Here is an 11678-nt window from a genome sequence, read left to right on the forward strand (position 1 = left end):
AAGATACAAGTTCAGAAGTATCCGACCCCAAAGATACAAGTTCAGAAGTATCCGACTCCAAAGATACAAGTTCAGAAGTATCCGACTCCAAAGATACAAGTTCAGAAGTATCCGACCCCAAAAATACAAGTTCAGAAGTATCCGACCCCAAAGATACAGGTTCAGAAAATTTTAATTAATATTAAATCTAACCGAGCCCAGTTACCCCTATGGGTGGTTTGTAGTAATATGGAGTTTCTTTTAAGCTAAAAAATAACGATAACGAAAGCGAAAACTCCGGCCACAAGTACTACTACTACTACGGCTCGGGTCAAACTAAGAGCCTCATCGTATATTACGATGTGGCTAAAAAGGCACCACCATATTTTATGACAATTTTTATAATGTTTTATTTACAATTTGTATTATATTTCTTTATACAGAAAGAATAAAAACAATACAAAAAACAAAAAAATAAATAAAACAAATTATAATTTTAATTGATACAACAAAATAAAAAAATAAATTAACTTGGCTTGACGCTCGTCTTGGGGGGAGACGAGCTTACGAGAAGCTCGTGCTTCTCGATAGCGTCCCAATCCGCGTAAAATGGGGACTGCCAGATTAACGAAAACATTAATGAAATTAATAAAGAAGTAAATTCTCTGAAAATTCCACGTGAAATGTACCTTGGGATCCGACGTGGGGAATTTTACCCGTATACCTCAACTCCTTTCCGCCTTTTTTCAACTAATCATAAGAGAGACGAAAACATTTTAACCGATGTAATTGGCACAATGCCAACGCTTCCGAGGGACCCCCGTTAAGCTAACTTACTTTGGCTTTTTAAATATTAGGGAAAATCAGTTGAAACACGTGCACGTTGGCCTACTACTATAAACTCAAAATCATCTTAAAGTGGATTATTTTTACTTACCACCGTATCTTCCATGAATGGAAGAAGTTTGTTTTCTACCGCGGTTTCTTCATAAGACGAAGGCGTGAGAATTTCTTCCTCGAAACTAGACATTGTGGCTCGAGGCGACAATCGCGGAGTATCTGAAATAAGATTCGAAAGCGGGAGCTTTTATATACTTGGCAAAAGTTTTTTACCTAGCCATTCCATTTAGTATCGTTCCTCCCTCCCCCGAAAAGATTCCTTCGGCCAATAAGCGGCCTTTACACGCTCAAGTGGGGGACATTTATAAAACTCATCATCTTATAAATTTATCTTAAAATTTTATTGGACAAATATATTGATCATATTGCGCGCGACTATCACGATAAAAAAGTTGATGTTGAGTCCATGGACAGTGCACAATTTTACTGACCAAACGTAACGTATAAATCTTAAATACACAGGCTTTAGTTTTAATCGAATGCGAAATATTGTTCAATTGTTTGAATAACATTTTGAGCAATAAAAACTCACCCAATATATAATTACGTTCAGTTTTTTACGCGAATATTGTCCAAAATTGATCGCGAATGATTTTCCATTTCCTAAAACGTTTTGTAGCGTTATATTTGAAATTTCCACACAAATATTAGCCCGGATAACGTTTTATTTATACTTTGTAACTTAAGTAACGGGCCCCACGTTTTTTGCCGCAAATCATTGAGCGTGTAGGGTGCCCTCTACCGACGAGATCTCGTTGCTAGTGCTTCGGCTATTCCATTCACTATCGTTCCTCCCTTCGTCAAAAAAAAAATAATAAAGAATTCCTTCAGCCATTCAATTCACCAAAAATAAAATAATAATAATAATACGTCATATCAAGGTCCGAGTACGCTCTTCTGGCTGGGAGCGGGGCGTTTAAGGAACGCGACACGTTGCTTTTTGCTCTTTTCTTTTCGAGGATGGCGCTCGTAGATATCTCATTTTAAGGGATCTTCCATTTATTTGAAAATGAAAGGGAGCGTGTATAAATGTGATAGGCGAAATTATTTAATGAAAAATTATTATTTTCCAGCGTTTCAATGCTATTAATAATGCGTAATTATACTAATATTTATAATATATTTTTATTATTATTAGAAAGATTTATAATAATGATAATTGAGACTATGCCTATTGGTTTATGATACGAAACATATATAGATAGTTTTCACGCATGGAGAATTCATAGCATTTACGCTGCAGGAGGCCGGGCAACCTGGAGGACAAAAGCAGACGGGTTTTTGTCCTCCAGGTAGCCCGCCCTCTTGTTGTAAATAGTATGAATTCTCCATGTGTGAAAACTATCTATAAGCGTGTTGCAAGTGTAGTCTACAATTCTCGCTTCCGTCGTTCTGCTAGAACTAGCTCGAGCTGTAAGTCTCTCAGTAGCATTACGAAGTATAGGAAGTGTCATACTTATGGAAGGAACGTATCACTTGTGAACTTATGATAGAACCCACTGTTCTTCAACCCTTTTTTAAACACTCGGTATAAAGCTATACTGCTTGCTTTGTTGCGCTATCTTTTTCAATGCTTAAATGATTTACCGTCCATAAAATCAGAGTTAATAGCCCCTCGATCCCCTACTCTAAACAGTGATAAAATTACAACCGTATAAATTTACTTATGCTGTAATTCTAATATTCCGGCGAATCGAAGAACCGATAGTTTTAGTGATAATCCCCTGGATGAGTTTACAACATAGACTTATGCCGCTGCACACTTATCGCATCTTATAAATTTCTAACAAGGACCTATGCCCAGAAACGTTTGAAAGAGAAAGTTTAGTTATAATGATAATCCCCTCGAATTACCTTTAGCAAGGCTAAAATGATCAAACGCACAACGCTCATTTAACACTAAGGTAGCTCTATCTAAACCCACATTTGAATTGACCGCCAAAATGTTCCAGTCAAACATAACATAGATGGCGATAGCTACGGAACGAGAACGAAACACATGAGGAGCGCGTTAGTAAACGGGGAAAATCGTTATCTATTTAATTAGCACATTAATAAAAAGGAAATAAATATAGAAACCCCAAACATTTAAATTCATAAGTATCCGACCACACAGATAAAATTCAAAGGTTTCCGACCCCACCCCACAGCACCCCGACATTTTAGAGATAAAAATAAATAATAAAAAACTCGGAGTTTCTATCAAGTCTATGGCTCAGTGGTAGAATGTCTGTCTACTGCGTGAGCGATCCGGGTTCGATTCCCGGCTGCGACCTCAAAACAATTTAATTAAAATTAAATCTCTAATCGAGCCCAGTTACCCCTATTGGTGGGTTGTGGAAATATAAAGTTCCTTTTAAGCTAAAGTCTAACGATAACGAAGCGACAACCCCGGCCACTACTACTACTACGACGGCTCGGGTCAAACTAAGAGCCTCATCGTATACTACTATGTGGCTAAAAAGAAAAGAAATATAAAAACCCCAAAGATACAATTTCATAGCTATCCGACGCCACAGATAAAAATCCAAAAGTATCCGACCCCACAGATTAAGAGGTACCCACCCCACATCACCCTGACATTTTAGAGATAAAATTTAATTATAAAAACTCGGGGATTTTATCAAGCCTCTATGGCTCAGAGGTAGAATGTCTGTCTACTGCGTGAGCGACCCAGGTTCGATTCCCGGCTGCGATCTGAAAAAATTTTAATTAAAAATTAAATCTCTAACCGAGCCCAGTTACCCCTATGGGTGGGTTGTGGTAATATAAAGTTCCTTTTAAGCTAAAATCTGACGATAACGAAAGCGAAAACTCCGGCCAAAACTACTATTACTACTAATACTACTACTACTAATATTACTACTACTACGGCACGGGTCAAACTAAGAGCCTCATCGTATACTACGATGTGGCTAAAAACCATAAAAATCGTATAAATTCAATTATGGGAGAGTTGAAGAGAAAAAATTCGTGAACGAGCGAATCGAGCTCCGCGATTTTTTGATCTGACCAAATGAGAAAGCACTAATTCTGCGTTTAAAACGTCATGCAGCTGGGATTATAAATAATTAATATATAGGACTTTATTGGACGATTTGTGAAATTATAGGACATTTTATAAAATATGGGACAATCAGTCTATAAGCAAATTTTCAAAGGACCCCCAAAAGCCATCGGCCCGCCCAGTTGCGGACTCTGCTCCCATGTAGTTACGCCACTGATTAGATCACGAGAGCAAAAAGTTCTTTCCGGAAAATAAATGATTTTACCCTTCTGAGCAAGTAATTTGCTTCGATTATTTACACTTCGTTTTCCAAACATCTTGGCTAAGAAGGAGTCCTCAATTACAAGAAACCCTTCAACTGAGGTCGATACGGTTTTAATATTAAACTGATTATGGTGCCTGACGACTCCTGTTATTACAGCCTGGAACCGGTTTTCGAAACTCAAGCATTGAGTTATGTGGAATTTGAGAAGCATCAGTTAATTGAACAAGTCAAGTTGAACAGAACGTTAAAACGCACATATGAATTGGAGCTAATTTTTCTTGCTTTCTACTTGCTCTTCATGGTATTGTCAGGAACAGTGGCCGCCGTCATCACCGAAATATTCATAAACCGATTTGCTTAAAAATTCTCGAAATACGAAATCGCATTTTGCGAAAATAAGTCAAGTGGAAGTGACTGTTGAAGAGCACCGCATACTTGGACCTGAATAGCGTCAGCGTTTCTTCCATCTTTCTTTATATTCTACGGTCAGGAACAGTAGCCGTTGTTATAACCCAAATATTCTTCAAGCAACTCGCTTAAACACACATCTGAGCATCAAATTGTAACACACGTGTTACATAACTTATAATCCACCCTAATTTATAGAGGGTTGTAATGCACTTATAGCAAACATTTGCACTAATTTGTGAACTTAATTTGCATACGAAATAATTGAATTGCTTGAATTAAAATTGTCAAAGATATAGTTATGGTTTTCATTTCACCAACAAACTTGATTGAATAGTTTTTAGAGATAGGCAGATAACGATGCCATGCTATGTGTCGGTATCGGTTTAAACTGGTATTGGGCCATGTCTAATAGTTACTCGTAATGCCAAATTGCCGTTGAAGTTACCGATTGAAACTTGGAAAATGATACTAACTGAAATTGAATTTCTTGGTTACGATAGATACAAACCAAATTTGCAATTTCAAATCTAAGTTGTTATTAAATTATTCAAGTTCTAGGAGAATAAATACGAAAGTCTAAATTGTAAAAATAAAAACCGGCCTCTATTTTGCCAAATCAATATAACGTCTAGAAGTACACATGCCATACATGTCAGAAATTCCCACGTTCTACCTTTACGATAATTGCAGAAAAGCGACCAAGCTTTATGTTGTTTCCAACCTTAGGAAAGATAAAATTTGTTTAGAAATCCGTTCGTATCTATATTCATCTCTACTCCTTCTAGCGTTGTAATAGCCTTTAGTTACTATACTAAAAGTTATAAATAAACCTTTTTGATCATATTTTCTGGTTGCAAGTAAACATGTGACATGAATTTACTTCTACATTGAGTGTAGCCACATTTCTCCAAAGAGCATACCTTGATACATAATCCAGCAGACGCTTTTTAATGTTAGAAAAGAGAATGGTTAAGGATAAACGCAGTTAGCAGGATGTTAATGACGGATTACCCAAATTTGGAATATTATTTATGAAGAAATACACGATTCCTGCCTTCAAAAGCAAGTACAATTCTTACAGTTCTCTTCGATTATTATAGCTTAACTTCCAGGCTTGTTTATTTTTCTCTTTTCCTAATGGATTAAAATTCCCTTATTTTGCATAAGCTTAAATTTTCACACATGATGGGTTCATAACTATTTGTTACATAATAGACCTTTTCGATATAATATAAAACGAAGGCAACCCTTAGAATCGGTGCGCAATAGAGGGTTGATACATGGCCATCTGTCTATGCGCACTCTCATGATACCTTGCCGTCTATGCGCACTCATACAAAATGACTACAGCGAAGGCCCCAAAAAGCGAGATGAAAGGAAAAGTCTTACCCCTTTGTATTTCTCTCTTGGTTACATAGAACCATGACTTGATTTTGCACAATTCATCACTCACACAGAAGCTAGTCAAACCTAGGGTACTCAGTACTTTCCGGCAGACACACTTTGCGTGGCTGTTATTTGAGTTACATAACAAAAATAATGAGGATTTATTTTTATTGATATTAGAACTTAGACAGTCAGAGGCTTCTTGTTTCAATATAGCTAGAACGAACAACAACTTCCGTTTTGACAACCCTTTTACCATAAGTTCATAAGATATTTTCCATGAGTTTGTCACTGGTTATTTAGAGCTTGTTATGAAGTGACGTGGGTCATAGATTCTCGTAAAGCGACGCATGGTGAGACGCTATCAAGGCTTAGCACAGACTAAATAGGAAGATGAACTGCAAAACTAGGTGTAGTCAATTATCGCGTCGTTCTCGAACTAACTCTCAGTAAGTCTCTACCATTACGAAATATAGGAATCTAATAAACATATGCTTTCACTTATAAAAAACGAGAAATCTATCAGCGACTCTTTACAGCCCTTAAAGGTTTGGGTAAGTGGAAGCTAGGATTTCCTGGTAACTCCAATAATGGCACTGAACGAACTGGAATTTATGGGAAATAATCGATATTTTAAATACAGGTACAAATTACATTTTAAAATCTTTAATGTAATTGCCGATTTGAAATTTTATCTAAATTATAGGTACACCCAAGAGACTCTCGTAAACGTGACGACACTGGAGGTGAATTTTGAAATGTTCGGTGGTGTGTCACTGAGTGTTATTTTCTTTTTGGCAATTGATCTTTAAATATTTCTTATCAGGAGTCGTGGGTGATGGAGAACCAAGTATTACGATACAATGCCATAGCGGATTATTTGAAAAGATCCCTTAACATGAAGTATTTTTTGTATTCCTTGAAATAAGATTCGAGTAATTGGGTTGGGTCAAACGGAAGTGCTTGTGTTTTAACTTGCAGCTTCATGGTTGTGGGTCGAGTGTGGGAATATTCGAGAATTTTAATACTATTCGCCAGTTTCGACTCGTTTAATTTGAACGTTAAAAACCGGCGATTATTCGAAATTTCTAATCCTTAATCGATGAGTTTTGGTTTTCTTTTAAATACTCGATTAAGTAAATCCATTTTCGAATGGTGATCTTATATTTCCAGATAAAACCAAATTCATTCAATAATATCATGTTTATATCTTACTTTAATATAATTTTTGCAATCGTGTTTAGGGTAATTTACGAAGGGAATAAATTGAACTTTGACGACTTTTCCAAATTAATTACTGCGGCTGATGTTTTCATAGTGCGTGAAAGAGAAATGAGACCAAAATTTAACTCTAATGATAAAATAATTTCTCATAATCCTTAATATTTGTTAGAATGCTCCTTTTATTCTGTTTCCCATGCCACGTGCATTATTCGGTGGCCGACATGAATATTTCAGTCCGTCTCCGGTGTTCGATACTGCCAGGACGATTATCGTGACCGGCGCCCCGAAGAGAGTCTTGTCAACTTCCTTGTCTTTCTTAAATATGGAAACTCTAGTATTTTTCGCACCATAAACATTTCGCTCACCGCCCAATTCATTAATTTCAATTCTCGATTCAATTAGGTGTTGATTTTTATTGTGTTCACTTTGGTTCTTCTGTCACTTTTGCTCGTCGTTCACTCCATCGTAACCAACAAATACAAATCGATGCCCACCAAGAACGTTTTCAAGAAAATGGCCCGAGAAACCCTAGAAAATGCCTGGGAAAACGCGTCGCTCTTCTGCGCTGAACGTACGCGATTAAACGCTCGCTTAAATTTAAATAATCAGACATAATTATGTTCCCTACAGCGATTCCCCCTGTTTTGCCCCACATTACTTGTCGGTTGCTCTCTGCGTCCTGGCTGATCGGAGTGACTTTCATTCTGTTTTTCTTGGGTTGTTTCTTACGAACGGAGTTCACGACGGAAAGCTACAATCGCATCGACACCCTCTCGGACTTGATCAAATCGGAAATTCCAATTATAATTGTGAAAAATGGCGAAGCTTTCGACAATCTGAAATATTTGGTAAATAGGCGTTAAATGATAAGTTCTTCCATTTTTCTAACTTCACTGGTTTCGTATCTACAGGCTGCCCAGGACCGAGATGTTAAGAAATGGCTATACGCACTCGATCAGGAGAAAATGGTCACTAGTGTTTCGGATTACCTGACTCGTGATGGATACCTGCCTATTCTTTTTGGGAAGAATGCTATCATCCTAGAGGACATCTATCTGACTTGGATAGCGGGAGAACTCCTCAAATTAGATCCCGAGAGTTAAAAGTTCTTTTCGGACAATGAAGGATTCTACTTTTGATTTCGAAGCACGAAATTAGCTTCGAGTATTTACACTTCGTTTTCAACAACTCTTGGCTAAGAAGCAGTCCGCAATTGCAAGAAAACCTCCAATTGAGGTCGATACTGGTTTTATATTAAACTGATTTAGGGGCTAGACGAATGTTTTCATTACAGTGTTGAACCGATGTTTGAAACGCAAGCATTGAATTATCTGGATTTTGAAAGGCATCATTTAATTGAACAAGTCAAGTGGAAGAAACCGCCAAAAAGCACGGCTGATTTGAAACTGAGTAGCGTCGCGGTTCCTTTCTACTTTCTTTTCATGCTATTTGTCAGGAACAGTAGCCGCTGTCACCACCGAAATAATCTTCAACCTCTTTGCTTAAAGAAGCAAAATCTAGCAATGAATCATACGAAATCGAATTTTGCGAAATAGCAAAACATATATTTTGACCAACAAATTGTAATACACGTGTTACATTGTCATTAATTATAATCCACCCTAATTTATGGACTTATGATGTCAAACATTTTCACTCTATTATGAACTTAATTAGAATTCGAAATAAGACTAAATTAATTGGATTGCTTTAATTAAAATTTTCAATGATATTGTTAAGGTTATCTTTTAATCAAAAAACTTAATAAAAGTTTTTGACTCGTACGGCAAAATTACGTTGTAGTTACCGCTTGAAACTTGGAAAATGACACAAACTGGATTTTAATTTCTTGGTAACGATAGATACAAACAATACTTGCGTTTTCAAATGTAATATACTATTAAATTATTCAAGTTCTTGGAGAAGAAATTTTACTAAAGTCTAAATTGTAAAAATAGAAACCTGCCTCTATTATTTTGCCTAATCAATATAACGTCTAGGAGTACACATGCGATACTTAACACATGTCATGAATTCCCAAGTTCTACGTTTACGATAATTGCAAAAAAGAGACCAAGCTTTGGGTTTTTCCAACGATCGAAGGGATAAAATTTGTTCAGCTTTTTGGGCGTTCACGGGAGAGTTTCTTGGCGTACACACGGGATGTTTTTGGATGTATTATTTACAAAGGTTTAAACCAGATCTACCTGCTATTTAATCACGACGTTAACAGAATAGAAAAGGTTAAATCAAAATTATAATTTAACAAATTATTTTTTTATTTTATGTTGATGTTCAAAAGCACTATAATTTGCCAATTTTTTCTTTACTGTTATAATTCTTTAGTCGATTTTCTGTTTCCGAAATTAGGCTCGGACTTTGGATTTTTCCAGGAACAAAAGCATACGCAGACACAAGTTACGAAAAATTACTAGAAAATGGAGAATATAGCTAAACAAACTTACTTGCTTAACTAACTGATTAACTTTCTATCGCCGGCCGCGTTTAAAAATAAAATATTTCCTAATGATGTTTTTATAGGCACTATATTACCTTAGGAAATTATTTTTGGATACTCATTCTATGTTCAAACTTCCTTGCAGTGTTACATAATTCATATGACTTAAAAATAATAAAAAATAATAATCACTTTATAAAGGAAAATTTCTTCGAATTAAAAATATTTCTTTTATACAGTGTGGAAGAGATCAGAGCAATACCTACCTTTGTGGAAAACCCCCAAAACCCCTGACGGTCTACTTCACTGCAGTACATTTTCGAGCTCGTATACAGGGTGTGACATGTGTCATTGTATGCAAATGAGAACGTGCAACATGTATCATAGTGAATATCGTTTAATGATACGCACTTTGAAACGTTAAAGACCTACGATTAAGCTTAGGAACTAAGGCATCACACTACAAATTAAAGGTCTGTTTGGTAAACCCATCAGCCTAAGTGTTCGATGTGCCTACCGTCGTCGTGTAGGCACTCTTCAAGACGATTGTCCATGCCTTGTATTACGTTTTCTAGCATTTGAGGAGTGATTCGTTCAATTGCGCTTCGAATTCTGGCCTTCAAGTCGTCTACATTTAAAGGTTCTGTTGCAAACACCTTCCCCTTAACATATCCCCATAAGAATAAATCAAGTGGGGTTAGGTCAGGGGCTCTTGCTGGCCACGGAATTGGTCCACCTCTACCGATCCAACGGTTTGGAAAGTGCTCAGTTAGCCATTGGCGAACATTGACCGGCCAATGTGGTGGCGCACCATCCTGCTGGAACCACAGGGCCGCATCACTGCTAATGGTAATGCGTCTATCGCATCACAAAACTCGTGGCGCAGGAAGTGCAAATACCTGTCACCAGTAATGTTGTCCTCGAAGAAGAAAGGTCCGATGATTCTGTTAACCAGAATGCCACACCAAACATTTATCTTCCATCGAATTTGATGGTAATGTTGCCGTAACCAGTATGGATTTCGTTGGGTCCAGTAATGTAAGTTATGTCGGTTTACCGTACCATCCCTGTGAAATGTCGCCTCATCAGAAAAAAGAACCTTTCTTAAGAACAATGGATCGGCTTCAATTAGCTCGCGAGGTAAGACAGAAGTCTTAAAAAATGGCAAGAACGGTTGAATGGCTTAGACCAACCTCTTCTCCGACCGCTCTACTACTAGTATGAGGATTGGCTTCAAAACGTGCTAGAATGTCGACTTCCCTATCATGATTACCAATTATACGGTCTCTTCTACGTTGACGGTCTTGCACGACGAAACTCCCGAAATCTCGTAGGTTGTCTCTAATGTTCGTGAAGGTTCTTCGAACCGGCCATCGTCGGTGTGGGAAGCGTTCGGCATAAAGCAATGCCGCTTGTTGAACGTTACCGCGACATTCACCCAAAATACACGTCAGGTCCAATTTTTCTCGGTTGGAGTAGGCTGCCATTCGTCTACGACACAGGACTTACAACGTTTATACGAACTAAGCTGCTAGTAACGACGCGTACGTTTGATTGAATAATGTGCCGAATTCTCAGTGCCGCGGAAAATCCTGACCTTCGTAACCTCGTATGGATTCCTTATCTAAGAAGGCCAAAGCCACGAGTTTAGTGATGCGATAGACGCATTACCATTAGCAGTGATGCGGGACCTGTGGTTCCAGCAGCATGGTGCGCCACCACATTGGACGATCAATGTTCGCCAATGGCTAACTGAGCACTTTCCAAACCGCTGGATCGGTAGTGGTGACCTAACCCCACTTGATTTCTTCTTATGGGGATATGTTAAGGGGAAGGTGTTTGCAACAGAACCTTTAAATGTAGACGACTTGAAGGCCAGAATTCGAAGCGCAATTAAACGAATCACTCCTCAAATGCTAGAAAACGTAATACAAGGCATGGACAATCGTCTTTAAGAGTGCCTACACCACGACGGTAGGCACATCGAACTTTTACGCTGATGGGTTTACCAAACACCCTTTTAATTTGTTGTGTGATGCCTTAGTTCC

General features: G+C 37.6%; 1 long non-coding RNA gene across 1 annotated transcript; it reads right to left on the minus strand.

Moving 5' to 3' along the window:
- Positions 1 to 467: 467 nt before the first annotated feature.
- On the minus strand, positions 468 to 1026 carry LOC149663752 (uncharacterized). The gene is made up of 3 exons (XR_016368407.1): positions 917 to 1026; positions 669 to 729; positions 468 to 595 (listed from the first exon to the last, which is right to left on the minus strand). It is a non-coding gene; the product is annotated as an uncharacterized LOC149663752 (long non-coding RNA).
- Between the last annotated feature and the right edge of the window lie 10652 nt (positions 1027 to 11678).

This window comes from Phalangium opilio, unplaced genomic scaffold (assembly GCF_054372755.1).
Source record: "Phalangium opilio isolate 3A_F unplaced genomic scaffold, DU_Popi_V2 ptg000061l_1, whole genome shotgun sequence".
Taxonomy (NCBI): domain Eukaryota; kingdom Metazoa; phylum Arthropoda; class Arachnida; order Opiliones; family Phalangiidae; genus Phalangium; species Phalangium opilio.